This window comes from Podarcis bocagei (assembly GCF_964188305.1).
Source record: "Podarcis bocagei genome assembly, chromosome: 6".
Lineage (NCBI taxonomy): Eukaryota > Metazoa > Chordata > Lepidosauria > Squamata > Lacertidae > Podarcis > Podarcis bocagei.
The window spans coordinates 37,466,662-37,472,238 of NC_138130.1; the positions used below are offsets into that span (position 1 = coordinate 37,466,662).

Below are 5,577 nucleotides of genomic sequence, written 5' to 3' on the forward strand. Positions count from 1 at the left end.
TTTGACAATCCCTATTGCTAAGATGAGTAGGTACATTTAAGTTCCATTGATTTCTCTGGAAGAAGTAAGCACATTGATTGCTAATTTGCTTCGAGGCCTAATTGGTGCTGATTTGGGCCAGGAAAGGTCTAAAGCATCCCAGGACCAAGGATGTAAAACATAGCTATTTTAGCTACAAGCCACCGATACCCTTATTCTCAGGGATTTGTCTAATGCTCTTTTGAAGCCGTCCAAATTGGTGGCTGTCATTACATCTCGTGAGTGCGGATTGCATAGTTTAACTATATCCTGTGTGAAATACCACCTCCTTTTACCTGGACTGAATCTTCCAATATTCAGCTTCGTAGGATGACCCTGGCTTCTAGTATTATGAGAGGGGAAAACACTTCCCTCTGTCCACTTCCTCCGCATTATGCAGAACCCTTTTTCTTTTTCTTTGAAAATACCTACTCCAGTGTACTTTTGAAATGTATTTTAGTTGATTGGGTTATAGTTTAATGATACTATAATGCAGTGCTATTCTTAATAATAATAATAATAATAATAATAATACCTTTATTGTCATTGTGCAAGCTGTGTACAATGAAATTAAACGAACCTCCCTCCCCACCCAAACACTCAATCTCTTATTGAACAACACACCACCTCGCAAGTCAATTCTTCTAGAAAAAGAGATGCCAGAACTCCATGAGAGGTCCGGAGGGTGTCACATGAGAACGGGCCTTTTCTGCATGGCTCCTCAACTGTGGGATGTTCTCTGCAGGGACGTTTGCCTGGCACCTTCACTATACATCTTTAGGCAAAAACATTCCTCTTTAACCAGGCCTTTGGTTGGTTGATATCATATGTCCTTTTAAAATGTGTTGGGGGGTGTGGCGATCACACAGGGCCCCCGGACATTTGACGGTCTATTGACCCTGTGCCACCACTGTAGTTGCTTTCTTCACTGCCACCAATCCGTTTCTTACGGGTACATACGGAGTCCAGACAGTTGTTAACATAACAAATAATCAAGTTTATTTTATAGGCATGAACAAGCTTATGGTTTCAGTTATTTTTTCTTGGCAGTTTCTTATTCTTAGTTCCTTAACTGTCCTATTCATTCCTAACAACTTCAAACTGATTATCCCAACTATCTTATCTATCTGACTCCACCTAATAGTTCCTCTCACTCTTTCACCACACAACTCGACCAACCCACAGACTATTCCTCCCTTTTCCTTCTTCAACTCCCAACTCTCAACTAACTTTTACACAACTCTTCCTCTAACCCTAACTCCTCCTATCAGTTTCCCCTGTCCAATCACATCACACACATTTTAACCCTTTCCTTATGACCCACCTCGGAGGCAAACACCACAGTGGGGTTATTGGGTTTGTTTTTATTTTGATTGTGTGTTTTGTGGTTTTATATTCTGATTTTATCTTGTGAGCTGCCCTGAGACTTGTGGGTATAGGGTGGTATACCAATAATAATAATAATAATAATAATAATAATAATAATAATAATAATAATAGTGTTAGGGTGTGAAACCTAAGACGCTGGCAAGTTAGCAATGTCATGTGACTTTAAGTAGTCAAGCTCGTTAAGTTGTTAAGTTGTTAAGTTGCTCAGTATATAAAGAGTGTTTGTTTTCTCTGTGTTTGGGGCGTGAAGCAAAAATGTCCGAAAGCTCTGGAGGTGTTTCTGTTATCTTTCTGCAATAAACCTGTCTTTGGAAAGACAGGCTTCCCTGTGTCGTTATTTCTTTGCTGCTGAGACTCTGAAGCCTTGTACTGCAACAAGAATCTCTGCACTGGACTTAATTAATGCTCTGCAAAGAGAGCTGTTGCTGGTGGCGCAGCGGAAGCGTTTACTGGACCAGTACAGAAACTCTCTTAGGTTATGGACTCCTTCTACGTTTCTACAGCTGTATTGTGTGCAGAGAAAGTGAAAGCAGCTTTTGGATGAGAGAAGACCGGCTTGGTCGTAAATCCAGCTCTTAAAGGCTTCAGAGGAGGCTGGAGGCGTCTGAAAAGTGAGTAAAACAAATCCCAAGGGGAAAGAGAAGAAAGGGCACACAGAGGGAGTAGCAGCAGACCCCAAGAATGGCAATGGAAAATTTCCAGGTTCCCTTTACAAAGTTGAACTCTGCTAATTACGTGCAGTGGTCTAAGAGGGCTCAAGTCTGGTTGGAAGCCAAAGAAGTGTGGGCTGACTATGTCCAGAGGCGAAAGCCGTTTGTGGCTGTTGCAGCAGATGCCACAGCAGAGCAACAGGCTGCTGCACATGCCCAGAACAGGGAACATGATAAAATGGACACTAAAGCAAGATGCATGTTGATGGTATCGATAGACGATTCCCAATTACCTCATGTGGAAAATTTAAGGTCTGCATTTGAAATTTGGGAAACTCTTAGGCGAATTCACCATAGAGCCACGCCCGGAGAGAAGGTGAACATTATACGTGCTTTGTATGAATTGAAACTGAAGCCAGGGGATAGTGTGGTTGAACACACGTCACAGATGACTGAGTATTTCAACCGACTGTCATCTTTAGGTGTGAATTTTCCTGAAAATATTAAAGTTTATACTCTGCTTAGCAGCCTGCATGCAGGGTTTGAAAACTTAGTACTAACTTTACAAGTTTTGCCAGAGGACCAGCTGAATATGAATTATGTGACTGGTAGATTGTGTGAACAAGAATATCAACATCATCGAAAACGTATTGATAATTCAAATACCCCAAGGGCTGGATGTTCAGATAATTCCCAGCGTGGGGAAACTAGCAGGCAGAGCTGTAAGGAAGCCTCACAAGTGTCTGCTATGGCCAGCAAGTCATGTTTTCGATGTGGAAGCAGGTTTCATTTGATAGCAAAGTGTCCAGAAAAGCAACAGGAATTTCAACAGTCCAAGGCCAGTTTCCGGAGTTACAGGGGAAGACGACGTGAGAACTACAAGAATCAACGATCCAGAGGGGGAGCAGGTGCTGATAAGGGACTATCTGCAATGGCAGCACAACAGAGTCCTAAAAGGAGCCAACAAACCTTGAAGTGGATAATTGACAGTGGAGCAAGTCACAGTTTAGTTCCAGCGACATCTAGTGGCAGCTTGATGAACTGCAAGACATTGCCAGTTGCAAAAACCGTGACTATAGCAGACAATAGTAAACGAGAAATGAACCTTAAAGGCACAATTTATGTTAACTGTTTGCAAACTAACCTTCCTGTTTTTGTTCTTCCAGGAATGAAGAATGGACTTTTGAGTGTGTCATGCCTGGTAAAAAGTGGTTTTAAGGTTGAGTTTGAAAATGATGTGTGCATCATTACGAAACAAGGGAAGGAGCTAGTTAAAATTCCCTGTGAGGATGGGTTTTTTGTTTTGAGGAGGTTGAGCAGTTACCCCAGGAAGAGGCCAGTAGGTGGCGTGAGGCCATGCAAAAGGAGTTGAATTCTATGAAAGAACTGGGTGTGTTTTCCATCACCAAACTGCCAGAAGGTGCCAAGGCAGTAAGTTGTAGGTGGGTGTACAGGATAAAGACAACAGCAATGGGGAAACCAGAGTACAAAGCAAGGCTTGTAGCTCGAGGTTTTACGCAAAGAAAGGGGTTACATTATTCCGAAGTCTATGCACCCACTTCAAGGAGTGAAACCCTACGGGCACTATTAGCAGTTGCTGCTCAGAAAGGGTTCAAAGTGAATCAATTTGATGTCTCTACAGCTTATCTTCATTCAGACTTGGCTGAAGAGCTCTATATGGAGCTACCGCCAGGATTGAAAGTTGGTAAATCAAATCAGGTATGGAAACTACATAAATCTATTTATGGACTCAAGCAATCTGCTCATAATTGGAATGAGTGTTTGAATGACGTTTTGGTAGGCATTGGTTTTAGCAGGAGCAAGGCTGACAATTGCTTATATTTCAGAAATTCAGGAGATGCTAAAGAATCTTTGCTTGTCTATGTAGATGACCTGATTTATACTTCAAAGACACAAGAACAAGTAAAAAAACTAGCCAAAGAGTTAAATAAGCACTTCAAAGTTAAGAATCTTGGTGATGTGAAGGTCTATCTTGGTGTTCAGATAGATAGGACCAAAAATGGCAGTTTTCTACTGAATCAAAAAGGCAAGATATTGCAAATGTTGAAAAAGTTTAACATGACAGAGTGTGCAGGTGTTAGAACACCAATGGAAATGGGTTTTGTAAAAGACAATGAGTTCAAGGATAGTGCTGAATTCAAGCGTGCTGAAATCTTTCAGTCAGCACTGGGAAGCTTACTTCATCTTTCGCAATGGAGTAGACCAGATATTGCTTACGCTGTTAACTTACTCAGCAGAGAAGCTTCGAAACCTAGTGTAAATGCATGGAAAGGAATTCAAAGAGTGTTAAGATATTTACAATACACCAAAGATTTTTGCCTTGAATTGTCTTCGGAAGGACAAGCACAGATTACTTGTTGGGCAGATAGTGATTGGGCAAATTTAAAGGATAGAAAATCAGTGTCTGGCTGTGTAATAAAATTTGGTAACTCTCTGATTGGGTGGAGATCCAAGAAACAGAACCTGATTACCTTGTCGTCAACAGAAGCTGAGTTCTGTGCCTTATCTGAGTTATGTAGAGATCTAGAATTTTACAAATGCTTGGCACAAGAGATGTATGAAAAGGCCATCACTCCAATCACTGTATGGGGTGATAATCAACCGTGTCTTAAGTTAGCACAAAATGGGCAGTTTAAAGGTCGTACAAAACATTTGGATATCCGCTTTCAAAATGTTTGTCAAACGGTAAAAGCAGGAATTGTTAAATTAAACTACTGTCCCAGTCATGAAAACCAAGCTGATGGTTTTACAAAACAGCTTGGGTTTCAGCGGCATGAAAACTTTTGTGAAGAAATGGGTCTGAAGTAATTTTGTTTTTTGTATTGCCAGCGAGAGGGGGTGTTAGGGTGTGAAACCTAAGACGCTGGCAAGTTAGCAATGTCATGTGACTTTAAGTAGTCAAGCTCGTTAAGTTGTTAAGTTGTTAAGTTGCTCAGTATATAAAGAGTGTTTGTTTTCTCTGTGTTTGGGGCGTGAAGCAAAAATGTCCGAAAGCTCTGGAGGTGTTTCTGTTATCTTTCTGCAATAAACCTGTCTTTGGAAAGACAGGCTTCCCTGTGTCGTTATTTCTTTGCTGCTGAGACTCTGAAGCCTTGTACTGCAACAAGAATCTCTGCACTGGACTTAATTAATGCTCTGCAAAGAGAGCTGTTGCTGGTGGCGCAGCGGAAGCGTTTACTGGACCAGTACAGAAACTCTCTTAAATAGCAGCTCACCATGAACACCTCCCTTGTTCTCTTACAATGGCACCCACCTGAGAGGTTCCAGCAAGTTCCGTCTGGAAAAAAAACAACCCTGCTATAATGAGGTGATTTGGTAATGCTTCAACCCTGCTTTAAATCATTGCTTGCATTTGAAGATTATGTGAGCCATGTTGGATATTTTCTAAATCATTATGGAGCATGCACGTACGCATGTATAGCATAATAATTTGGTTGACTAACCATTTTTCATTGGAAGACATTGGAAGACATTTCATGCTGGCCATGCTGGCTGGGTT

General features: G+C 41.3%; 1 long non-coding RNA gene across 1 annotated transcript; it reads left to right on the top strand.

The window, feature by feature from the left end:
* The first annotated feature begins 1,904 nt into the window (after nt 1-1,904).
* LOC308589979 lies at nt 1,905-3,892 on the top strand. The gene is made up of 3 exons (XR_014009591.1): nt 1,905-2,018; nt 3,224-3,258; nt 3,700-3,892. It is a non-coding gene; the product is annotated as an uncharacterized lncRNA (long non-coding RNA).
* The last annotated feature ends 1,685 nt before the right edge of the window (nt 3,893-5,577 follow it).